Source organism: Neofelis nebulosa, chromosome 3 (assembly GCF_028018385.1).
Source record: "Neofelis nebulosa isolate mNeoNeb1 chromosome 3, mNeoNeb1.pri, whole genome shotgun sequence".
NCBI lineage: Eukaryota > Metazoa > Chordata > Mammalia > Carnivora > Felidae > Neofelis > Neofelis nebulosa.
The window spans coordinates 186,985,382-187,012,478 of NC_080784.1; the positions used below are offsets into that span (position 1 = coordinate 186,985,382).

The 27,097-nt window shown below is 41.6% G+C and overlaps 2 long non-coding RNA genes across 3 annotated transcripts in view; one reads left to right on the forward strand and one right to left on the reverse strand.

The window, feature by feature from the left end:
• Positions 1–323: 323 nt before the first annotated feature.
• Positions 324–10,653, forward strand: LOC131507749 (uncharacterized). 2 transcript variants are annotated; one of them, XR_009259684.1, is made up of 5 exons: positions 324–503; positions 1,583–1,661; positions 4,335–4,434; positions 8,493–8,710; positions 9,949–10,653. It is a non-coding gene; the product is annotated as an uncharacterized LOC131507749 (long non-coding RNA). The 2 variants fall into 2 exon arrangements; XR_009259683.1 differs by lacking the exon at positions 1,583–1,661 and having other exon boundaries at positions 332–503.
• LOC131507750 (uncharacterized) overlaps positions 3,199–27,097 on the reverse strand; it is a 41,790-nt gene continuing 17,891 nt past the window's right edge. The window contains exon 3 of the long non-coding RNA XR_009259685.1: positions 3,199–3,785. This is a non-coding gene — a long non-coding RNA (uncharacterized LOC131507750). The remainder of the gene's footprint in view (positions 3,786–27,097) is intronic.

Below are 27,097 nucleotides of genomic sequence, written 5' to 3' on the forward strand. Positions count from 1 at the left end.
TCAAATACAGAGATTATAAAGCAAAAAATGTCCCTGTCCTCTCCCTAACCCCCCACCAACCCCAACCCCTACAACCACTTTGCCAAATCACATTCTTCAGAGGCAGACATTGTTAATGTTCTTTACGTGCAAACACTTTGAGGCTTTTCCTTCTAAGTTAACAAGTTTTTGCTTTTCATGGTCGTATTCTTAAAGTAAATTCAATTTCTATTCTGTTTTACCCCATTGAACATTACATCAGAAGCTTTCTTGAACATAATTTCTAATGGCTGTATAATATTCTATTGAGTATATGTATTATCATTTGCTTAATTATACACTGTTGAATAATTGCCTTGTTTTCGGTTTTTCACTATGATAAATTCTGCAATGACTATCTTTGTACATAAAACCTTTTCTGTTCCCATCTAGGCAACTTCTATAGAAAAGTCCACCTTCAGGAAGAGGATTCGTGGGTCACAGTGGTGCTTCTTTCCATGACCTTGGAAAGTTTGGCCATGCAGGTACCTGTACATTTCATAGTAATACAGAGAAAGCGTCATGGGTCTTAGGATCAGATACATTTGTATTCAAATACCAGCTTTGCCACCGATTAGCTGTGTGACCTTGGAAAGTAACTTAATCTCTCTGACTCTCATATCTGCATCTGTAGTATATAGATAGCAATGCCTACTTGATAGTTGTTACTATGAAGCTTATTTTGTAAGGCACTTAAAGTAATACCTTCCCTAAATAAATACTGAGTAAAAATTGTTTCCTCTACCTCCTTTAAAAGAAAAACAAAACTTTTTTTGCTTTAAGAAAAATTGAGGTAGGGGTGCCTGGGTGGCTCAGTCAGTTAAGCGTCCGACTTCAGCTCAGGCCGTGATCTCACGGCTCATGGACTGGAGTCCCGCGTCGGGCTCTGTGCTGACAGCTCAGAATCTGAAGCCTCCTTCTGATTCTGTGTCTCCCTCTCTCTCTGCCCTCTCCCTCTCACGTTCTGTCTCTCTCTCTCTCTCAAAAATAAACGTTATAAAATCTTTTTTAAAAGAAAAATTGAGGTATAACATATACAGGAAGTTACACAGCTGTTAAATGTGTAGTTTGATGATTTTTTTACATGTGCATAAACCCATGTAATCACAATTCAGATCAAGATATAGAAGAACCTTTCTGTCACCATAGGTGGTTCTCTTATGCCCTGTACCCCTCAATAACCATCCCCACTTCCCAGAGGTAACCACTGACTTCTATCACCTTGGATTAATTTTCCTATTCTTGAACTTTGTTTTTATTTTTTAAGCACATTTTAAAAAATTTATTTATTTAGAGAGGGAGAGAGAATCCCAAGCAGACTCTGCACTGTCATTGCAGAGCCTGACTCAGGGTTTGATCTCACAAACCGTGAGATTAAGACCTGAGCTGAAATCAAGACTCGGATGCTTAAGTGACCGAGCCACCCAGGCGCCCCTTGGACTTTATTTAGTGGAATCATATAGTAAGTATTCTTGCGGGTACAGTGTCTTTTGCTCAATATTATGTCTGTGAGATTCATCCATGCTATTGTATTAATAGTTTATTCTTTTGTATTGTTTTATAGTCTCCCAAAGCAAGAATATTCCAACACTGACTTATCCATTCTCCTGCTGATGGACAGTTGAGTTGTTTCCAGTTTGAAGGTGTTATGAATGCTTTTCTTGTCTATTGTAGACAACTAACACATTTCTTTTGGATATATACCTGGGAGTGGAATTGCTGAGTTATGGGTGGATGAAGATTTAGTTTGGGTAGACATTTCTTTTATCTCCTCTGAAGACAAATTGTGAAAAGTTAAAACCATTCATTTATTCATTCAACAGATGTTTGTGAAGTGCTCTGTATGTATCAGGCACTGTGCTAAATCCTAAGGTAGCGGGGTCCCAGGGTTAGTTAAATGAGAGGTTCAAAGATGTCACTAAAAACCGCTCTTCCTTCTCACCATCTTCAGAGTACTTTAGAGTATTCAACTTCAGGTTATACCCTCACTCTCAAGAAGGCTGCTGCAGTTCCAGGTATCACATCATTACAAGATCTCATCCACAAACAAGAAGTAGGGAGAAAGAGCATCCTTCTTCGTGTGTGTGTGTGTGTGTGTGTGTGTGTGTGTGAGTGTGTGTGTGTGTGTGAATTTTGTTTGTTTATTTATTATTTTTGTGAATTTTATTTTTTAATCCTTTCCCTCAAATTTCCAGTAGATTTTCCTTCAGGCCCTACGTCATACACTCATGCTCTAGCAGCAAAGATGTTTGAAGTGAAGTGTATTCAGCATTTTCTTTCCTGTTTTTTTAATGTTTATTTATTCTTGAGAGAGAAAAGGATATCGACCGCAAGCAGGGGAGGGGGAGAGAGAGAAGGAGGGGCAGAAACCGAAGCAGGCTCCAGGCTCTGAGCTGTCAGCACAGAGCCTGATGCGGGGCTCGAATTCACGGACCTTGAGATCATGACTTGAGCCGATGTCAGATGTTTAACCAACTGAGCCACCCAGGCTCCCCTCCCTTTATACTGTTCTGATGCTCATTCTCACGTCACTCCATGTTGTGGGGATTTCATCAAGAATTGTTAAAATGAAAGATCAGTTGAGAAAGGTGAAGAGGAGAAACAAAGAGAACGCATTTCATGCGGTGATGGAAGTCTATGTAATTTATAAATTGTATGGCTAGAGAAATTGCAGCTTATTATTTTAGGATGCAAAAGAGAATGTGGAAATTGGAATCAGTTACAAGGAGATGTATTGCAGTTAGCCAACGTTTGTTGCTTCACAAATACATGAAAAAATACGATCGTGTGAAGGATATTGGATACCAAATGGGCTTTATTTTTAACTGTTTGTTTTAATAGCTCATGAAAATATGGCGGTGCTTTTTATGGCTGTAATGAATTTTAAGGATATGAGGCTTCACTTCAGCTTTCTGGCACTAAATCTTTTTAGTGGAGAGAAGATACTCAGTGCGCTGGTATCCCTCCAAGCTCCTGGTGGTCAATTCCTCCTTCTGTTGCTCTTCACACTTTGCTAAAAATTGCAGGCTGTATGGGTAGAAGCAGTGACAATTTCAGCAGGTGGTTCCTAGGAACTGGTATCATGCTCTGTGAGCCTCATTTGCCTTCCTCAGGTTTCTTTTCATTTCTTGAATACAAACCTTTCTCCCTTCCTCTGGAGGATGTATGATGGCTTTTGTGGCACTGGAACTTTAAAAGGGGGAAAATATATGGGTGTATTGAGACTCTTTGGTTGCAATATCAGAAATTCAACTTAACTTCTTGGCCCTAAAGAGAGACTTGATTGTAAGAGACTCTTAAATACAAAAGACAAACTGAGGGTGGCTGGAGGGGTGTTGGGCGGGGGGATGGGCTAAATGGGCAAGGGGCATTGAGAAGGGCAATTGTTGGGATGAGCACTAGGTGTCATATGTAAGTGAGGAATCACTAAATTCTATTCCTGAAATCATTATTACACTGTCTGTTAACTAACTTGGATTTAAATTAAAAACAAAATAAAACAAAATAAAAAAAGAGAATTGATTGGTTCACGTAACTGAAAAGTCTAGGACATACTGACCTCAGGCATGGCTGGATCCAGGAGCTCAAATGTTAAAGGATTGGTTTGCATGTCTTGTATCTTGCCTGCTTTCCTCTGTTGTGGCTCCATTCTCAGACAGGCTGATCTCCAGTGGTGACAGGATAGCTGCCAACATTTTGTCTTCTCAGCAAACTCAGTACGAGAAAACATATCCTTTCCTCAATAGTTCCAGGAAAAGGTATGCGCTCTGGAGGATGAAGGGTAAGGATAGGGCTGATACTGAGCCAGAAGGCACCAGTCCAGGTGGGAATACAGTTTGTAATTGCCAACAGATGGGGCAGTGCCTATACTGTACCTGTTGACTATTCTGTGGTAAGGGGAAGTGGCAAAGAGTTACCCTATTGTGCTTTTTACACTCTTATTTCATTTCATTCACCCAAATTTTAATTTTTCCTTTACCTCTTTCTTTGCCCCTCCAAAGTCTCAAGAAGCAGGTAGGCAAGATTCTATCCCAGTTGGGGAGAATAAGTGTGATACGATGGTCATAATGGTGACTGTGCGTGTGGCAAATGGGACCTGATTATTCCAGGCCCTGTATTTCATCCTTTGTCCAGGAAGAAAGTAAGACAAACCTCAGCTTCATTGGGGCAAGTGCCTAATGTCACATTCACCATTATATTTCCAGCACATCACAGACCAGTGCCTGGCACAGCAGGAGTATTCATCAAATAGTATTTGAATGCAGAGAAGAAGAAACGTGAGGAAGCAATACAATTTTTTTCTTATTGTCTTACAGAGCATGAGCTATGGAGCTGGAGTACCTGGGCTTAAAACCAGACATTTCTAGCCCTGGCCTCACCGGCCGCATGACTTGAGGCCTGACACTTAGTAGAGAGGTAAGATACTCAGTTATCATAGATACTCCCTATGGCTCAGTTTCCTTATTTGAAAAATGGAGATAGTAGTAGGAATTGTTGAGAGAATTAAGTGAATAATACACACAAAAAATACTTACATGGTAGACTGGATCTCTAGTCACCTATATCTAATCATCTACGGGAAGAATGTACCTCCCCACCCCCTTTGAAGTTAAACTTGGCCTTGCGACTTGACTTAGCCAAAAAAATGTGAGAAGAAGTGTCATGTGTTCCTTCTGAGTGGAAGCTTTAAAGGCCAGTGTGTGTTTTGACATAGGGTGTGTAGTAAAGAATTTGGCCTTGCTCTCCTGAAATCATTGTGGCACTGTGTGTTAGCTAACTTGGATGTAAATTAAAAAAATAAATTAAAAAAAAAAAAAGAATTTGGCCTTGCCCAAAGAAAGGACTGGCCTTTGCCCTCAGCTTCCACGAGGTACTCAATGTCATACTTGATAGGAATGTCTTTGGTGAGGGTGGCGGTTGGCCACACCAGGAAGACCAACCATGTGATTTAGGGTGGGGACCTTGGGTCACGTGTTGTCAGTCAATCATTCAATCAATCATTAAATCCTGCCATTAATCATGCTTCTCTAACCTCAATAAAAACTCTAGATGCAGAAGCTCAGGTGAGCTGCCTTGGTCAGCAATATTCTGTGAGTAGCATAGGGATTGATGCTGGGAGAGTAATGCATCCTGAGGACTGCGTAGTTTTGTGTCTGGAAACTTCCCAGATTCTGCCCTATGTGTCTCTTCCTTTAGCTGTGTAACTGTAAGCACAAAAGCTTTTGGCGAGTTCTTAGAATCCTTCTAGTGAATTACTGAATCTGAAAGTATTTGGGGGAAACTTCTGAACTTGCAGTTGGTGTCAGAAGTGAAGACAATCTTAGGGATTGTGTCCTCAAATTTTTCAGTTTGGTTTAACGCTGAATATCTGCTTCTGTTTTTTCTATTGATAGGGCCCTGGCAGTGTTCCTGATATTGTCAGCTTTATCAGTCTGGCTCTTAGGATAAAGAGGATGATATGTGGGAACACAGTCCCCAGCCCACCTGTGTCACATGAGTGAGAAGTAAACTTTAATTTATTTAAAACAAAATTCTGCTTATTTGGGGATTGTTTGTAGTCACAGTGTAACCTAACCATCCTAACTGATGTAGCCTGGCCAAGGGCCTGGCACATAGTAAACACTCAATAAATATTAGCTACTACAAATTAGTACTGTAACACGAATACCTTTTTATAATATAAACATCTATACAGATCATCTTTAAATTACAAGAAAACTTCCTAATAGTGTCTGTTCTTTAAATCTTGGGAGCTGAAAAAAATACAATTCCCAAATGAAGTTCTATAAATAACAAGTGCCTTTGAAGTCCTTTACCCGATGAAGACAATTGATCTTTGGAATCGCTGAGGATTTAGCATTCACAGCCTAGCAGCCATTTTCCCAAAATCCAGAGCCCCCAGCTTCCACCCAGAAAAAAATCTGGCATTTTCTTTATTTTTTTTTTAATTGTGGGAAAATACACATAACATAAAATTAGCCATTTTAACCACTTTGAAGTGCTCAGTTCGGTAGTGTTAAACATATTACCCACTGTTGCGTAACCCATCTCCAGAACTTCTTCATGCGATTTTCGATATACTCCTCACCCTCGCCCCTAGCCACTACCATTTCACTCTCTGTTTCTATTAATTTGATACTCCAGGTACCTCCTATAAATGGAATTAAGTAGTATTTTGTCTTTTTGTGACTGGCTGATTTCGCTTAGCATAATGCCTGAAGACTCATCCATGTTGAAGCATTTGTCAGAATTTCCTTCCTTTTTAAGGCTGAATAATGCCCCATCGTGTGTTTATAACACATTTTGTTTATCCGCTCATCCATCAGTGGACACCTGGGTTGCTTCCACTTTTGCCTGTTGTGAAGGATGTTGCTACGAACGTGGGTATATACGCACCTCTCTGAGACCCTGCTTTTGGTTCCTTTGTATATATCCCCAGAAGTAGAACTGCCACATCATAGAGCAATTCCATGCTTTAGTTTTTGAGGAACTGCCATACTATTTTCCATAGTAGCTACACTTTTATATTTCTACCAATAGCCAAAGCAGTTTTAAAGTCGATTCTGCATCGGAGGCAAGCCAGGTGCACTTTAGAACTTAGTCCCAGTCTACTCTTCCTAGTATCTCTTCCATCCTCGAAATAAGGGGATTAAAAAGAATCTTCTTCCTAGATGACATAGGTGGGAGGAGTTTTCAGGGGAGATTAACCAAAGTAAGGGAGTAAGCCACCACTTCCATTAGACTTCCTCAAAGCCTCGCCTTTTTTTGCCTGTCCACCTCCCAGCCAGTCTTCCTCTCTCATCCAGAATCTGCAAGGGATACAAGGGCTTGACAGAGCTTCCATATTTGATTTGCAACCATTACTCTTTCTCCTCTTTTCAAAAGGGAAAATGTTTTCTTTAAAGGATTATATGCATCTTTCTCTCCATCTATTTTACCGGTACATGGGTGGTGGTTAGCCCAGGCTAACTGCTGGTTATTGATCTGTAACAAACTGCTGTGTAACAAATTACTGCCAAACTCAAAACAATGACCATTTAATTATATCTCATGAATTTGTGGGTTATGAATCCAAGTGAGCTTATTTGGGTGATTCTTCTACATCATGATGGTCAACTAGGGTCACCTGGTGGCTTTAGCTTGTGGGTGACCTCTTTGAAAGGCTTTACTCACTTGTCTGGTTTCTTGGAAGATGACTGGAAGGCTGGGACCCCCAGCTGTCAGGGGTTCCCACACAAAGCATGCATGGTGGTCTCAGGGTGGTCAGACTTCTTACATAGCAACTTAGGGCTCGAAAGAATGTTCTAAGGACCAAGAGGTGAATGCTTCTAGTCTGTTAAGGCTTAAACCCAGGCACAGAGTAAGCTTTTGCCGTATTTTATTGATGAAAACAGTTACAGAGCGCACCTAAATTGAAGAGGAGGGCACATACACCTCATCTATTGATGGGAGGCGTGGCAAATAATTTTTGGCCATTTTTAATCTTTTGCACTATTTACATAAGAAGAAGGTAACAAGATTATGACTCAGGTAGAGTCTGAGTTTCACAGTGATCAAGGATGGGGAGATTAAAGGACTAGCCTACATTAGGTAGAGCAGAAGACTGACATACCAAAAAGTTAGCTATAGCCAAATCCCAAAACAATGAGTGAAAGATTAATAGATTAATTAAATATTAAAATTACTGAGTGGAAAAAAATATATTTAAGAAAAATAATATGTTTAATAAAGGGGTACTATTAACATAGAAAGAACTTTATAAATTAATGGTAGAAAATACATCTGGAAATGCAAGGGCTCCAGTATATACAGAACAATCCTAAAAACCAAAAAGAGCAAACTTGAAGGACTTACTCTTTCTGATTTCAAAAATTACTACAAAACTATTGTAAATAAGACTGTGTGGTACTGGCATAGAGCAGAATATAGATCAATAGAACAGAATTGAGAATTAAGAAAAAATCAACCTAGGGTCAATTAATTTTTGACAAGGATGCCAAGAACAATTCAGTGGGTTAAAGATTAGTCTTTTCAGCGAATAGTGCTGAAACAACCAGATATCTACAGGCAAAGGATGGAGTTGGTCCCCTACCTCCTACCATATACAAAAAACAACTCAAGATGAACCAAAGACCTAAATGTAAGTGTATAAACTATAAAACTCCTAGAATAAATGTTCTCTCTTGTCCTTGGATTGGACAGTGTTTTCTTAGATGTGAAGCCTGAAGCATAGCAACCAAAGAAAAAATAGATTCATTGAGTTTCACCAAAATTTAAAACGTTTGTGCTTCACAGGACACTATTAAGAAAGGGAAAAGACAACACGTGGAATGGAAGAATTTTTTTCAAGTCATATATTTGATAAGGAATTAGTATTCAGAATATATAAGGAACTCTTATTCCTCTACATTAAAAAGATAAATTACCCATTTGAGAAATGGGCACAGGGTCTGAATTTATTTTTTCTTTTTAAGGAAAATATACAAATGGCCAATAAGCACATGAGCACATCATTTGTCATCAGGGAAATGAAAATCCAAACCACAATGAGATAGCACATCACACCTACTCACAGAGCTAGCAAAAGATGGGATAATAACAAGCCTTCATGAGGATCTGGAAAAATTGGAGCCTTCCTACACTGCTGATGGGATATAAAATGGCAAAGCTGTTCTGGAAAATCATCTGACAGGTACTCTAAAAGTTAAACATAGGTTTACCAAATCACCCTCAATTTCATTCCAAGGTATATACCTAAAATAACGGAAATGATATAAACTGCTATAACATTTGCAGACAGCAGATCAGAAATAGTTGTCATAACTTTAAATGTGCATATCCTTCGACCCATAAATTTCACTTCTAAGAATGTATTCTAATGAAATATATTAAGGCAAGAGTGCAAAATATGTGTCTAAGATATTCCCTGAAGTGTCATTTAGTAAATTTGGAAATAAAGTAAAATATCTAGCAATAGGAAATCAGTTATGGCATAATTTCTATCAGTCAGTGCAACACTTAGTACCTCTTTAAGAGGATATTGTGTTGCTGGGCTTTTTTTTTCCTGTAGTTTTTTTCCTGTCTGGTGGGGATGAACAGCCTAGGGCAAACATCTTTCTTATGCACCTCTGGGCCCAATTCCCAGAAGACGGACTGTGTATTTGAAGCAAAGGAGGAGAATGCGTGATGTTTGCAAATTCTTTTTTGACCGTTTCTCTGTGTTGGGGTGAGGGTGAGTTGCTTTTTATGTGTCTATCTGAGCGCTGGGGGAAGAAAGATGCCCCTCCGTGTCCTAAATGAGAAGAGAACTGTGATCAGGAGTGGACGAGGTTCACAATTTCAGCCCGGAGGAAGGTCAGTAAAAGAGGTGAGGGCAGCTCCCACCTAGGAAAGGCAGTCCCCACAAGCCTGCAGGATACCAGAGCTTGCTTGCTGTCTGCTCCCAGATCACAAAAGAGCCTCCCTGACTCGGGGCCCAGCAACCCTTGGCAATCTACACATCTCACCTTCAGGCAGGTGGTTGGATGCATACGGGCTAATGCCTAGACTTGCTTCATATTGACTGGCTTTGCCTCTTTGGGCCCTGAAATTTCCACTTCACTGCAATGAGTCTAAGGAAAGCCTGGCTCTGGAGGGAGGCTGGGTTGGCCAGCCTGAATTTTAATATGTCTTAAGGCATCTATTTACTGAAAGGGAAAACTGTCTATAATATATTAAGTAGGAAAAACAAAGCTGAAAAAGTATATATGTTGTGATTTCTATTTTTTATATTAAAAAGCATACAAGTATTTGCTAAACAAAATATTCTGATGAGCATGTAACTAATGTGGTAACTGGATACCGCTGGCTATGTTTTCAGAGGTGATCCTTATCTTCTTATTACATACTTTTTTTTCTTATACTTCACCAATATTTGATCTTTTTTTTCAGTGAGCATTCGCTACTTTACAAAAGAAGAAACAAGACTATTTTGTTGAAGTGTGCCAATGTGAAAGGGTTAGTTAGTTATTATTGGTCTGAATACGTGGACTTTGGAGCCTGGCAGGTCAACAATGACACGCGGAAAAGCACACAACACAAGGGTGACTGCAGATTGCTGGGCAGAGGGCGTTTACTTTCTGGTCCACTGAATACCCCGCTCTGGATGCTAGCGGCCAAGTTTCCTCCTGTGTTATGTGGGAGGAAAAAGGATGTCAGAAACTTGTCTGCTAAAGGAAGAGTGTTATGGGCTGAATTACATCACGCTAAAATTCATACGTGGGAGCCCTAACTCATACTACCTCAGAATGTGACTGGATGAGATAGGGTCTTTAAAGGGCAATTAAATGAAGGTGAGGCCATTAGGGTGGGCTCTAATCCAATCTGATTGGTGTTCTTATAAGAAGAGGAAGTAAGACTCACTGAGAGACCCCAGGAATGTGCACACACAGAGAAGAGACCCTGTGAGGACACAGCCAGAAGGCAGCCAAGGAGAGAGGTCTCAGAAGAAACTAAACTCATCAGCACCTTGATCTTAGACTTCTAGCTTCCAGAACTTGGGAGAAAATAAGTGTCTGTTGTTTAAGCTGCCCTGTCTGCTATTTTGTTATGGTAGCCCAGCAAATGAATACAAGGATACTCATGATTTTAAGTTTCTGCATGTTGCCATGTGTAAATATCTCAGCCCAAATAGTTTCACAAATGCTGCCTTTTTTTTTTTTTGCCTTCACGGAGGACCTTTCTTCAACAAATATTTCATAAGAAAAACCTCATCAAAGAAGTTGTCTTTATTTATGATTTTGCATAATGATAGGTCTCCTGAATTTCATTTCATTCCTGTTCAGAACATAAATTTATCCAATTAAAAATAGGTGCTTTAGCAAATGATTCATCTTACAAGGTGAGATATTTCAAAACACAATGACAGGATTTCAATGTTAATATTGTATACTAGCTGAGGGCTCATTGTTGAATGGGTTCAGAGCCCCCTGTGCTTATTAATAAAGGGTAAATTTCAAGTCTCCCTGTTTGAAAATGATGCTTCCCATAACTGAATTTTAGAATTTAATTTGATAAATACTTTGCTTAAGAATGTTCATAAACACATGATAAGATGTACAATTTGGTCACCGGAGAAAAGCCAATTAAGATCACAATGAGATACCACTATATATATTAGGATAGATAAAAAAAAGACTAAAAAAAAAAAAAGACTTATGCTACCAAGTGTTGTTAAGGATATGATGCAGGGGCGCCTGGGTGGCGCAGTCGGTTAAGCGGCCGACTTCAGCCAGGTCACGATCTCGCGGTCCGTGAGTTCGAGCCCCGCGTCGGGCTCTGTGCTGACAGCTCGGAGCCTGGAGCCTGTTTCGGATTCTGTGTCTCCCTCTCTCTCTGCCCCTCCCCCGTTCATGCTTTGTCTCTCTCTGTCCCAAAAATAAATAAAAAACGTTGAAAAAAAAAAAAAGGATATGATGCAATTGGAACTCATACACTGCTGGTGGGACTACAGTCACTTTGGCCAACAGTATGGCATCACCTTATAAAGTTAAAGATTCATTACCATACAACCATTCTTATAAGCAGAAATTCTTGGGGGGGTGCCTGGGTGGCTCAGCTCGTTGAACTTCTGACTTCAACTTAGGTCATGATCTCATGGTTTGTGAGTAAGAGACCCACATAGGGCTCTCTGCAGTCAGCACAGAGCCTGCTTTGGGCCCCCTGTCTCCCTCTCTCTCTGTCCCTCCCCGATGCTTCCTCTCTGTCTCTCTCTCTCTCTCTCTTTCTCTCTCAAAAATAAATAAACATTAAAAAAAATTCTACTTCTGACTATTTACCCAAAAGAAATGAAAACATATGTCCAAACAAAACATGTATATGAACAGTTGTGGCAACGTTATTCATAACAGCCCCCAACTGGAAACAAGTCAATGGTCCATAACTATGAATGGAGAAACAGAGTGGTACATCTGTAGCATGGAAAACTATGCAGCAATAAAAAAAGAGAAAATATTAATACAGACAACAACATGGATACATCTCAAAAATATTAAACTAAATGAAGTCAAAGACAAAGACTCCAAACTGTATGAATCTATTTAAATGAAATCCTATAATATGCAAAACTATAATGATAAGAAGCAGATCAATGGTTGCCTGGGGCCAGGGTAAGGGAGATAAGTGAATACAAAGGGTCTGAAGACATTTTTTAGGGTGGAGAATATTCTTTTCTTTTTTTCCTTTTTTTTTAAGTAGGCTTCACACTCAGCGCAGGACCAATGCAGGGCTTGAACTCATCACGCTGAGATCAAGACCTGAGCTGAGGTGAAGAGTTGGACACTTAACTGACTGAGCCACCCAGGCACTGCTGTTACACTTTCTCGACTGTGGTGGCAGTTAAGTGATTGTCCAAAATTACAAACCTTCATCAAACCAGACATTTAAAATTAGTGTAAATAATACCTTAACAAAAAAGAGGAAAAAATTTCCAGTTATCTTTGAACAACAATCAACATTTAGAGGACTTGCTTACAAAAGAAAAGTTTGATACACTGGTATCAGGCAAGCAGATTTGATGACAGATTTAGTATCAGAACACTTAGTCGCTGGTTTGCAGCCTCAGGTGTTCCCCAGGTAAAATTCAAAAATGGGCCTCCATTTGCAAAGGTTGAGAGGAGAATGAAGAAAGAGGCAGGCCGTTCCTGATCGTTAGCTGGCAGTTTTAATAAACAAAGCAACTTACCCTACAAAACTTGTCTTGGGCAGCAGTAAGATGAGTTGATCTCTGCACCTGCTTGCCAGAATTTGGGAGTTTATATGGAAGCCTTACTCTTTTTAAAAAAAAATTTTTTTAATGTTTATTTATCTTTGACAGAGAGAGAGGGAGAGAGGCAGAGCATGAGTGGGGAAGGGGAAGAGAGAGGGAGACACAGAATCTGAAACAGGCCCCAGGCTCTGAGCTGTCAGCACAGAGCCCAACGCAAGGCTCGAACTCACAAACTGTGAGATCATGACCTGAGCCAAAGTTGGACGCTCAACCGACTGAGCCACCCAGGCGTCCCTAGAGGTCTTACTCTTATGTAGAGTCCAGGCTGGCTCAACAACACCTTACTCTCTCTAGGTTGCTTCCTTCAAGTGGCTCCAGCTGTGGCAACAGTGGGCCAAATATATAGAGGGGAGGGAGCGAGGTGCCTCAGATTGGCTGTGTCCACCTGTGCCCGTGGGTGAACCAGGTCACATCCTCTTGATGACCTCCTCCAACATGAAGACATCCCATTAATTCTTTGAGAAAGTAGGATCTTCATTTTGAAGATGATAAAGCAGGGCGAGTTAACAGGAGTAACTTGCCCAAGGAAATAGCTAGTAAGTGGTGAGGCTGGGATTCAATTAGGTCCCAGTTTAGAATTCACTTCCATCTACTACATGCCTTTGACTTCTTTTTTTTTTTAATTTTTTTTTTAACGTTTATTTATTTTTGAGACAGAGAGAGACACAGCATGAACGGGGGAGGGGCAGAGAGAGAGGGAGACACAGAATCGGAAGCAAGCTCCAGGCTCTGAGCCATCAGCCCAGAGCCCGACGCGGGGCTCGAACTCGCGGACCGCGAGATCGTGACCTGAGCTGAAGTCGGACGCTCAACCGACTGAGCCACCCAGGCGCCCCTGCCTTTGACTTCTTAATTGGACCTGATGTGAGTGTTTAAAATGATCTTTTGGGGCCGCTCGAACACGTTGTGAATAGTATTTAACGATAAACTTCATTTTTAGCCCATTTTAAATGTTGTTTTCCTACTGCATCGTCTACCACAAACACTCTGCTCTACCAAGGGTCCCAGAATCTCATGTGCCCCTCCTCCCCATCTGAATCTCCTCCATTTCAATCACCCTCACACATCCCTTTGCTACCCATCAGTGGTCCACACTGAGGAAAGTCCACTCCTGCAGGGGGTATTTGAAAACCTGTGCATGTCAGGGAGCATTTTGGACCTACTGGTACTTAGGGAGCAGAAGTTGGGGATGTTAAGCATTATGCCATGCATGGCCCATGAATGAATCATCCAGCACAAATTGCCAAGAACACCTCCCCAAAACTTTGGTTAAATTCTTTCTTTAGAGACCTAATCCAAGCCATCTCTGCAAGGCTTTCTTTTCTTTCTTTCCATTTTTTAATGCTTATTTATTTTTGGGAGAGAGAGAGAGACAGAGAGACAGCAGGGGAAGGGCAGAGAGAGAGGGAGACACAGAATCCGAAGCAGGCTCCAGGCTCTGAGCTGTCAGCAAGAGCCCGACGTGGGGCTCCAACCCACAAACCGTGAGATTGTGACCTGAGCCAAAGTTGGACTCTCAACTGACTGAGCCACCCAGGCACTTCTGCAAGGTTTTCTCTGGGCAATCTGGCCCCAGGTCACCTCTCCCTCTTGAATGACTCCATGCTGTTGCTACCTCTGCTCTTCTGCATAGCTTTTAGCCCTTCTTTTTATGTTTTGTTTGTTTGGTTGGTTGGTTGGTTGGTTGGTTGGTTGGTTGGTTGGTTGTGTTTTTGTTTTTCTATTCTTGGTCTAAGGTCTAAAAGCCTGTCTGTCAAAGCCCATTGGAGCCACTCTGGCTTCAAGAAGCCAGTCTGCTATTCAGTTGTGTCCAGACTTGGGCCTACGGTGCTTTGCTTGCTCACTCAGTCACAAAATGATTTAAAAAGGCTTCAATTGGCAGTGCTGTAGGAATTTCTTTAGGGATTTGTAGCTAGAGAGACAAGAACAGGGGCCTTTGTATTGAATGAGTAAAATATGTATGCTACAGACGCCTGTGAGAGACCCCGGGGTGGGGGGGCAGGCTGGTTGGAGGGGCTGGGGGCTTCAGCCCTGTCTGACCTTTGCCCAGGCAGCATCAGAGCTGGTTCTCCCAAAACCTCCTGTTAGCACTTAATTCTGCACAGGCAGTCACTATGATTCATGCATCAGGCCATTAATCCAGTAAGAAGCCGCTAAATGGGCGGACGAACAAAAACAGGAGGCCCTTCTGAGAGCTGTAAATTATTTCTCATAACAGCTTTATATACTTGAAAGTGAAGGGTATTCCAGGAGTACGGTGCAAAGTACCTAGAACCTCACTTTCTAATAGAAACCTAGGAAATTTGATTCAACCACTAACAAACTGAAGATATATTTTGGACCAGTGGCTGGGCTGGCACAGAGATGAATAAAAACACAGTACTTAATCTCTCAGGAGTTCAAAACCTCCACAGAGTGACTCTCAAATGCTACTCTTCACTCCCCCCGCCCTCCACATTCTAGCCTTAAGACCGACTCCTACATGTTCACTTAGACTTTCTCCTCCTCTCCACCTTTACTGCTGCTGCTAGGTTTTCTGAAAGTCCAGATCGGTGGCAGCAACGGCCCCTTTACCCGGTTTCCCTGGCTACCCGATGTGACCCAGCGTCCACATACCAGCCGATGAACGTTTCCGAAAAGCAATCTGATAGGGGAACACTCAAGAAAGGATGCGAACCCAATGCAAAACCCTTTAATGGTGCTCTATTGTTTAAAGGGTGAAGTTCGAACCCCTCACCAAGGCTTTTCACTTTTGCAGCTCTGTTTGCATAGCTAGTCTTTCCGTAAAAGAGATCCCCAATCCAGACGTGCTGACCCTCTGGCAGTTTTCCAAAATTCTCCGCTTTTACTCTTGCTCCCTTACGCCACACGTCTTGGCCCCCAGTTCAGCTAACCAAGCTTTCAAGCCTCAGCCCAGGTGTCATGTCCTCCTCCTCCTCCTGCCTGCTGGGGGAGGGGTGCCCCTATTTGTGCTCCTGTACCTTTCCACTCATCACATGCATCTCTCAGTCGACTTTGGTTTTTTTGACTAAACCACAAGAACTACATGTGATTGATCTTTGACTGCTCAGCACCCTGCTAGGTGCACAGTAAATGCTTGCTGAATGTATCTGAATGAGGGCTTAGGCAAGGTCATAATAACCAAGACAACAGTGGCTTATTCAGGGATGCCGTAATGCGTGTTTGTCTATATGAAGTCCCTGCTTTGTTTCTAACACTGTACTTGGAAAAGTTGTCGTGGGCAACTGAATGGCCTCATGGTTCCTGAATGATGTACGGGAGTGATAAGATCTTAGAAAAGAGACAGGTTTGGTATCTTTGGGGAAATCAAAACACAACCCTCCAATATAATTCTGTCTTACCAATGATGTGAACACACACGTTCACAGTGATATGTGCATAGAAGACCCACAGTGTAGTAGGTTGGACATTTTGGCTAAGTGGTTGAATTTGAAACTTCATGATTGTATTAAACGATCTGCCTTGCTTTTGGCTCTATTTTATTTTATTCGTTTTGACTCCATTTTACTTATCCGGACTGTATACTGCTTTTTTAGGGCTATCATAACAAATCACTACAAACCTGGTGGCTTGAAACTACAGATATTTATTCTTGCACAGTTTTGGAAGCCAGAAGTCCAAAACCAATGTGTTGGCAAGCTGTGCTCCCCCCGAGGGCTCGGGCGAGAGTCCTCCCCTGCCTCTTCCAGCCTCTGGTGGGTCCAGGTGTTCCGTGGCTTGTGCCTGCATCGCTTGGAGCTGAACCTCCACCTTCACATAGCCTTCTCCACTTCTCCTTCTGTCTCTCCTTTTCTGCCTCTTCTAAGGACAATTGTCCTTAATCCATAATGGTCTTGTCTTGTTATACTTAACAGGATTCAATCTTGTAAAGACTCTTTTTCTGAGTAAGGTCATAGTCACAAGTTCCGGAGATTAGGGTATGGATATATCTTTTTTGAGGAGGTAAAATTCAATCCACTACAGACTGTAAGGAGTAATTGTTGATACATTTATCAAAGCCATTGAGATGAAATTCTAGATAACATGATTATTTTGCCTTAATTATAAATAACTATTTTGAAATGCTTGAGGGGGTGTCTTATTTCTTCATGTTGGAAGGAGCTGTAATTGAGTGAGCCCTCCGTATTCATATCAAATGGGAATGCCACCTATCTTTGCGAAGATTCACAGCTGGCAGAACTCAGCTCCAATAATGCAGAGGAACATGTGGAGGCACAGATAATAAGCCTAATTATGTGGCCTGTTAGCACATTGGAAAACGTAAAATAGCGATTCCAATACGTTGGGTATGTTATGTTGAGTCCAGTAAGGACACTTGTCAAATTTAGGGTTTTTTTCCTTGGGTTTTGAAGCTGTGAGCTTGAAGAGATAGGGTAGAAGCCGCGTTTTTCCCGGTAGAGTTGATGTTCATTAAGAGAGAGGCAAGGAGAGGCAGATGAACTTTCATGGAATCCTTGAGCATTAATCCTAGAGTTTACAATAAAAAGGATGGAGGGGAGCCTGGGTGGCTCAGTTGGTTAAGCTTCTGACTTCAGGTCAGGTCATGATCTCGTGGTTTGTGGGTTTGAGCCCTGCGTCGGACTCTGTTGACAGCTTGGAGCTTGGAGCCTGCTTCGGATTCTGTGTCTCCTTCTCTCTCTGCCTCTCCTCTGCTCATGCTCTGTCTCTCTCTCAAAAATAAGTGAACATTTAAAAATTTTTTTAAAAAGGATGTAAAAGTATTGCATTTATAGTACTATGGTGCCACAAAATCAATCCATTCATCCAGTCTGGGAGATGGCAAGCTATGGTTGCAGGCCAAATATAGCCCACTGCCTGCTTTTGTAAATAGAGTTTTATTGGAACACAGCCACGCCCATTCATTTATATAGTATTTGTGGCTACTTCTGCACTACTCTACAGAGTCGAATAGTTGGGACAGAGATGTCATGGCCCTCAAAGTCAAAAATATTTGCTATCTGTCCCTTTATGGAAAAAGTTTGCCAACCCCTGATTCCACTCAATCAATAATACTCAACACTTTGGAAAATACATTACGGATTAGATGCTGTTTTATTTCATGTAATTTTATCTCACTCTCAAAGCTACTCTATGAACTGGTTACTATTATTGGCATTTTATAGCTGATGAAACTGAGGTGTAGAGGACCCAGAACTTGCCCCAGATTACTAAGCTGCTAAGTGACTAGGTGGGGCTTGAACTGATATCTGTTTGATCCTAAACTCAAGTTTTCATTCATCAAACTAAATGCAAACTTTTTGGTCTCCTAATTACCTAAATTAGCACGGAGCATTTTACACACCAAGGGCCATAAGAAAAATAGTACATATTGGCATATATTTGTTGTTTCTTTTTGAAAAACAAAAGCTCTTTTTAAGTCTTATTGGAACAATGTTGAAAAATAAGCTTTAGCTTTTTTTATTTAGTTAGCATTTCGTTATTTAAACGGAATTATATGCAAAGAGGCAATGAAGTTGTCTGTAAAGTGTACCCTTTTCTCTTGGTTAAATGGAGGGAGGTCTCATTCAAAAGCTACACTTGGAATGGAACCTTGGCCAACAGACTTCATATAATATTGTGGTTCTATTGGCAAGACTATCTTTGCAGTGGGGAAGAATGTCACAGACCATGTTATCTGATGACCACTTCTAAGCTCTTCCTACCTGACTTTCCTCACTCTGATTCCATGTTCAACAATCGACCTAATGGTTCCTCAGGGCTGGTACAGTGGTGCACTGTGTGTGTGAGGGACATCACCATCCACATGAATGGCAGCCTCTAGGGTTCTGCAGTAGATAGCCTAGGAAGCTGTGTTTAGGTAGCTCTGGAAAGAATGGGCAAGTCGCTGGTGGCTTTAGTTTTAATGAAAGTGATGTCATTAGTTGTAAAATTAATTGGCATCCAGTTGGTATGCATTGCTATCTCAGAACATCAATTAATGTGAGTGTCTGACTAAGACTAGTCCATTTTTTATGTGCTGGCACCATCAGAACTCACAAGAGTTTTGGATTTGGCAGACCAAGAACCAGTCCCTGGGGAGTTGTGACATTGCCAATAGATGTCACATTATGAGATCTTTAGGTAAAGGGCCATAAACTTCCTTGGCATTGCCATAGTTAAACCACATGTCTTCTTATTTGTGGAAGATGTCTTGGTGTGCCACACAGAAGTGAGGGACTTAATTCCCCAGCTGTTGGGAGGGCTTCTGGAAGCTAGCCCTCAGCTGTCCAAAGGAATTGCATCAGCTGAGAGGGCTGCCTTGTCCCTTTAGTCCAGCCTGGGACAGCCTCAAAGGTCAACCTATCTTCAGAATTCCCTGTAGGTTTGGCAGAGGCTCCTACTAAGACTGTGTCAAAACTCAACTTCTCCCTCTGCCCAATCCTGCTTTCTTCCCTTCTTCTCACAGATGCTGATAAACTTCCTGCCTGCTAATCTCCATCTCAGAGTCTGCTTCCTGGGGACCCTAACCAGAGATATCACTCAGACCTCAAATCAGAGATCTCCAACATTAGGGCCTGGCAATCTATGGAAACAACAGTGAAGAAATCTCCACTTACTCATCCAACAATTACTTAGTAAGGACCAATTATGAGCCAAGTTCCTTCCAGGCATTAGGAATAAAGCTGTGAATAAGGCAAATATTTGCCTTCCTGGAGAGCTTTCTAGTGTGGGGGGCAGACAAAACCAAATAACAATATGTCAGGCAGAGATATATACTTGAAAAAAACAAATCAGGTGAAAAGTTAGAGTTTCGAGATAAGAGGAGCTGGCATTGGGTGGTCAGGGAAGGCATTTCTGAGGCAGTGACGTGGAGCAGAACCCTACAGGAAGTCAGCAATGCAAAGATTCAGGAGAAAAGCATTCCCAGCAGTCAACTAAAACAAAAAGGCCCAAGGTAGGAAGGAGCATTGGGTTTTTAAGGAACAGTAGAGGGGCCAGAATGGCAGAGTGGAGTGAGCATAGTGGCAGATGAGATCAGAGGCCCTGAAGCTGCCTTGTATTTTGAGCACAGTGGGAAGCATTCAAGGACTTTGAGCTAGAAAGCAACAGACCTGACTTATGTTTAAAGACATCACCCTGACTGCAATGGGGGAAGAGTAGAAGCAGGAGACCAGTGAAGATGCATGGCAAAAGTCTAGGAGGGGGATCATGGTATTTAGAACAGTGTGGATAGGGTAAGAAGTAGCTACATGTGGGGATGTATTTTAAAGTTGGAGTCTCAGGGGGTGCCTTAGTGGCTCAGTCAGTTAAGCATTCGACTTCGGCTCAGGTCATGATCTCATGGTTCATGAGTTCAAGTCCTGCATTGGGCTCTGTGCTGAAAGCTCAGGGTCTGGAGCCTACTTTGTATTCTCTCTCTCTCTCTCTCTCTCTCTCTCTCTCTCTCCACCCCCCCCCCCACTCATGCTGTGTTTCTCAAAAATAAACATTAAAAAAAATTAAACTTGGAGCCTCAGGACCTGCTGATTGTAATCAACTGGATGTCTGTGTCTCCCCTGTCTTCAAATTCAGGTGTAGAAGCCCTAACCCCCAGTGTGATAGTATTAGGAGGTGAAGCCTTTGAGAAGTAATTAGATCAGACGAAGTCATGAGGATAGAGCTCTCATGATGGGGTTAGTGCCCTTATAAGAAGAGGAAGAACTTTCTCTCACTACCATCTGAGGGCACAGCAAGATGGGAGCCATCTTCCTATAAGCCAGGAAGAGGCTCCTTACCCTAACTAACCCTACTGGCACCCAATCTTGGATTTCCATCTCCTAGACTGTGAGAAATAAATTTCTGTTGTTTAAGCCACCCATCCTGCAGTATATCGTTATGGCATCCTGAGGTGACTAAGACACTGATGCATTAGATGAGGGGCTAGGGATGGGGAAAGAATCAAGGTGGCTCATTGGTTTCTTGGCCTGAGCACATGGATCGATGGTGGTGCCGTTTCCTGAGATGGGCATTCTCCCCACTTAAAGACTTCTAGAATTTCTTGTATGCACAAGTCAGAATGCCTGTATAATGATTTGCATTCAAGAGGGACTCCTCCACCATATGTCTAAGAAGACTTACAATGAAGAAAGTAGAGAAGATAGGATTTTCGTTAATATAACTATGCACTTACTGTTTTATAAGAAATATTCTGGTGGGGAGGGGAGGGGAGAGGGAGGTTGCAGTCAGGAGCATTCTGTTTTTATTCTTACTAGGAGAATTCTCATCTCAGTGTAGAACAGATGTAGGGATGATAAATAAGCTTCAAAACCAGAAGAGTGCTGAATGCAGTTAGGTCTCTCTGGTCCATTCTACTGGCATCTATTGATTTAATTACAGTTTTCTTCTTTAACTTGATGTAATAAATTTTACTGATATATTTCATAATGTGGAACCATTCTAGCGTGCTGACATAAAATCTACATGGAAGTGGTATACTATCCCTTCAATATACTACTGGGTTTGATTTGCTAATAAATAATTATTCAGCTAATTTGTTTATTAATATTCAATGTTCTTTCAAAAATAAGTTAAGGGTATTTTATTTCTATTATCTTGGATTTTTTATTTTACTAATTTTACCTTTTATGTTTACTAATTACCTTCTCCTACTTTCTTTGTTTTATTTTGTTCTCTTTCTAGTTTCTTAAATTGACCACTTATTTCATTTGTTTTCAGACTTTTTCAAAAATAATGAAAGCATTTAAGGCTATACGTTGCCATTTGAGTATCATGTGACCTGTATGCATAGGCTTAGGTATGAAATCATTTCCTAATTGTTCCATTGTTTAATTTTGCTTTGTTTTTAAAATTCAGTTTTATTTGATTTTTTTAAGTTTCTTTATTTTTTTTTAATTTTTTTTTAACGTTTATTTATTTTTGAGACAGAGAGAGACAGAGCATGAACGGGGGAGGAGCAGAGAGAGAGGGAGACATAGAATCGGAAGCAGGCTCCAGGCTCTGAGCCATCAGCCTAGAGCCCGATGCGGGGCTCGAACTCATGGACCGCGAGATCGTGACCTGAGCTGAAGTCGGACGCTTAACCGACTGAGCCACCCAGGCGCCCCTAAGTTTCTTTATTTTTGACAGAGAGGGAGAGAGAGAGAGAGGGAGAGAGACAAAGCATGAGCAGGGGAGGGGCAGAGAGAGAGGGAGACAGAATCCGAAGCAGGCTCCAGGCTCTGAGCTGTCAGCACAGAGCCCGATACGAAGCTGGAAGTCATGAACCGTGAGATCATAACCTGAGCCGAGGTCTAATGCTCAACTGACTGAGCCACTCAGGTGCCCCTAAAATTCAGTTTTAATATTCCTGATTGCTTAAGGTTTGTTTTTTTGTTTTGCTTTGTTTTTCTGCAGGGTGGGGGTGGTGGTGGTGGTGCCTGGTCTCTGGAAATAACATATTTCAAAATTTATTGAGGCTGTCTTTCTGATCAACTATATGACCAATCTTTGTAAATGTGCCTTAAATATAAGAGTAGAAGGTATGTAGGAAATGAAATTTCAGTTACTCATGGGTTTTCCAAGAAACCTCCCTATTCCCTGAAGGGCATCCATGATGTGTTTGACTCCATTACCTTCCACTGGCGTCTCCATCATCAGCCAGGTCTGTACCACTTCCTTCGTTATGATATCTCACTTGATCTTGCTCCTTCAGTCCATTTTATCCCTATTACATATTTTAGTTTGCTATTTCTTCTACTCTCTTTACTTTTGTAGGCTTGGTCATGCGTCTACACTCAGAACCGCCACTGCACATGTACAAGCTATCTGTCATTTCTGAGGGATTCAGTGTGTCCTCGAAGTTGTGACTTTTAGAAGTCTGAGGAAACAAGTCTTACACAGAAGATACAGATAATTTGATAAACAGGCGCCAGGAGATGAGTTTATAATTTAAGTCCCCTTGTTATAAAATGAAACCATGTCTTTTCTTCAGAGATGACGGGAGGGAATGAAGTCACGTGGGCTTCTCCAGAAGGCAGACCTGGGTTCAAATTGCAGCTCCCACTGACTGGCTGTGCCACTGGGGCAAGTTTCTTTCCCTCCCGGAGCCTCACTTTCTTCACTCACTCACTGCTTCATTTACCGAAGCACTATTATTTGGGTATCCACTATGTAGTAGTGGCTGGGGAGGCAGGGCTGAGTGAGCACAAACACAGTCCCTTACAGACAACAATGTCTGTTCCATAGGTGTTGGTGTGTGAATTCAATGGGGTCATTCAAATAAAGGGTCGGGCGCAGAACATATTGGTATTGTTATTATTAACCTTAAATTAAATGTGATTCAGATGCCCAATTAGAGCAGCCAGACTAGGAACTTGGTCTTATTTGTTGAAGATCTCCAGCTTTATGAGGAGTGCTTGCAGTTCTTACGCTGCACTGTTCCTTCTGGCCTACAGCAATCCCACCACCACCTCATTCAGCTTGATTAACTCTGTGTGTCTGAGCAAATCATTAGCAAAAAGAAGGAAGGGGCCTGGAGATACCCTTCCCACTCATTCTGGATTCCCCTCGGTTAGCGCATTCTAGGAGAGCTTTCATTGTTCCAAAATTACTGAGTATCTTTCGTACATCAGATGAGATACTAAATGCAGAATAAACAAAACAAACGGATTGTAGTCTTTGTCCTTGAGAAGCCAAGAATATTCCAAACCCACATTCTAAAAATGGACCAGACCCCAGAGTATCCAAGAGTATACTAAGAAGAGTGTTCTTCAATTAATGTTCAGGATGGTGTTTGGAAAAACCTGGGTCTCATAATTTTTATAAATTCAAATGCAGCTCAGTGTCACTTGGGGATAGAATTTTCCTCGATGTCTTAACCATCTGCTAACCAACTTTCTGCCTCCGTTTGTATTCACTTTTATTTCAGCCGGACATCTCTTAACAGCCTGAGAAGGAAATGTTTCTCAGCTATAAAGAACTTGGAATGTGTTTTTCAAAAGTACATTTTTCAACATTCAAGGAATTTCAAGAAATGTACCATTTGCCTAAGGGCAGGTGATTTAAAAGATCTCTCTTGTGATGGCTTCAAATAAGTTGGTGATTGGAAAGCTGATGCATGAATATAAGGCATTATTATTCCACACTGATGTTTCAGAGGAGGGAACTAGTTAGGGGAATATTTTCCTCCCTAACATTTCATCCCTGCTGAAATAAGTCAAAATACCCAACGTTCTTTGTATTCAGAGGTGACACCGGTACCAGCATGACTCTCAGCTGCTGTCAATTCTGGGCTTCTGGAAGCAATGTCACGGTGCTTTAACTTGCTTTTCAGTTTGCTCAGCATGTCTTTGAAGCATCGCCTCTATTCGTCTCTTCCACAGCTCACTGTTCAGCCAAATTGCACTATTTCAGCAGGAACTCAACTAAATACTTAAAAGCTAGTGGGCAACCCTCCTCCTTGTTGAGGATTTATGCCCATGTTTTTCAAACGGAGATCCTCAGGCAAACAGCAGCCACATGGCCTGGGGCGCTTGTTACATTACACCTTCTGGACCTCATCCCCAGACCAACACCTTCAGAAATTCAGAGTGGGAGATCAGGTAACCTGTGTTTTAAACAAATGCCCCTGGTGATTCCTACACACTGATGGTTAAGTTATAGGAATTGAGGGCTTTTACAGTCACTGACTCCATTTTGGTTGAGGCTTGTGTGTGTGTGTGTGTGTGTGTGTGTGTGTGTGTGTATATATATATATATATAATGCTTATTTATTTATTTTGAGAGAGAGAGAGAGAGAGGGAGACAACAGGAGATGGGCAGAGAGAGGAGAGAGAGAGAATCCCAGGCAGGCTCTGTGCCTTTAGCATAGAGCCCTATGCAAGGCCTGAGCTCACGAACTGCAAGATCATGACCTAAGCTGAAACCAAGAGCCGGACACTTAGCCAGCTTAACCAACTGAGCCACCCAGGCGCCCCGAGGCTTGTGTCTTTCTTTACACACAAGGGCATCAGCGATCTGCAGAAGCTTAGTCCCAGAAGTACACCTGAACATCAGAAAAAGCAAGTGTGTTCATATAATTCAAATCTTCCCAGAAAACTCTGTCCTTTAGATATATTATGGCTTATATTTTGAAAATATCCACGTGCCATCAAGTATACCTGTCTAAGTGGCTAGACAGAAAACAAATCAAATTCAAAACATTAACATGCTCTGAAAGATGAGGAGCTTGAATAGCAGGAGTTGAATTATAACCTTCCAAGCCCTGTTGGCTGAAACACAGGCAAGAGGTCTTTTGGGTATTTATTAAGGAAGTAAGAAGTGTGACACCTTCCCAGACAGGTTGCCCCAGCCCTGCTGAGGGCAGGTTGCCTTCCCCGCTCTGGCCACCTAGATGCAGTCCCACTGGCTCAGAACTCCATTTCCATCTCTATTGTTTCTACAAGCACAGATAGCATTTCTGCACATTTTTTTTAACTTTTGATTGTGAAATGATTTGTAGGAAATTGCACAAAAGCAAATGTACAGGGAGGTTCCATATACCCTGTCTTCTGTCTCTCCAAAAGTAATATTTTGTACAACTATTGCAAAATACCGAAGCCAGAAAAATGACGTCGGTCATCAGTACAATCCACAGAGTTTATTCAGATTTCACCAGTTTTACGTGCACTGTGTGTGTGTGTGTGTGTGTGTGTGTGTAGTTCTGTTCAATGTTATCATATGAGTGGATTAGTATAGGCATTCTCGTAACTAAACTATAGAACTGTTGGATCGCCGCAGGCCCCCTCATGCTGCCCCCTCACGGCCATGCCCAGCCCCTTCCACCACCCCTAATCCCTAGCAACAGCAAATCCATTTTCCATCTCTATAATCTCCCACAATTATTTTTTAATAGCATTTTAATAGCCTTGAGGCAACGTCTAACCACGCTAAGCTTCCTGCCTGGACTGTCCAAGTTATCTCTCGAGGTACCAATGACTGTTTTTGTTAGTGCTCTGGTTGCAAAGTTACATAAATGTTTAGTGATCTGACTATAATCCTAATATTCCTAAAAGCAACATTTTGCATGTACAATTTTGCTGAATGTGTGTTTTTCAGCACCATCTATTCCATGTCACAGCAAAAATATCTGTATAATGGCTCCAACATAATAGGTTATTTTTTACCCACAGCAGAACGTAAGGAAGATGTTCTTTCTGGCAAGTGCTTCTCCAACTGGCAATCAAGTCACCCAGACTCTTTTCATCTTGTGACTCTGCCACTTTGATGGTTAATTTTGTGTGTCAACTGGACCTGGCTGGAGCGGCCAGATATTTGGTAAAACATTATTTCTGGGTGGGTCTGCGAGGGTGTTCCTGGGTGAGGTTTACATTTGAATCAGAAGACTGGCTAACGCACGTTGCCCTCCTCAAGTGGGTCAGTCATATCTAGTCTGTATCCAGTCCAAAATAAGAGGGTGAGGAAGAAAGAATTCTTTCTGCCTGACTGTCTTTGAGCTGGAACATCGGTCTCCTCCTGTCTTTGGCCTTGGACTTGGGCAGGAACTATACCATTGGCTTGCCAGGTCTCCACTTTGCCAACCACAGATCTCGGACTTCTTGGCCACCATAATCATGTGAACCGATTCCTTATAGTAAATCTCTTTCTCTGTATATCCTATTAGTTCTGTTTCTCTGGAGAACCTTGACGAATACAGCCACCTTCCACAATGCATTTGCTGTTCCGACTCTCCAGTGGCTGGAGGCAGAGGGATGGGAAGCCACAGCTGCTTCTTCGAGCTTGGACGAGGAGAAGACATGTTCAAGTTCACAGACATTCCATCCACTACAACTCAGACATATGGCCACACCCAACTGCAACACGGGCTGAAAAAAGGTGTCTAGACAAAAAGTTATCACTCCTTAACGTCCAAAAAGGGAGGTTCTCATAGGGGGAAAAGAGGGCAGAGGAAATGGCGTTGGAGTAGGCAAAAAAATGTCTGAAATAAGTATGAGTACTAAGATGAGGCTACAAATTTTCATCGCAGAATTATTTGTAACAGTGAAAATATTTTAACAACCTAAATAAGCCATAATAGAAGATTGGTTAACTACTCTAGAATGGATTCATATAACAGAAAAAAAAAAAGATGTTGAAGATGGTATTTTAGAAGAATACAAGGTTTAGAATTACATTGAAAATGTCTATAATGCATTGTTAAGTGTAAAAAGCAGAAAACAAAACATTATACAATGTGTTCCCTTTTATGAAAAATTCTTTTTAATGTTACTTTTGAGAGAGAGAGAGAGAGAGAGAGAGAGAGAGAGGGGGAGGGGCAGAGAGAGAGAGGGAGACACA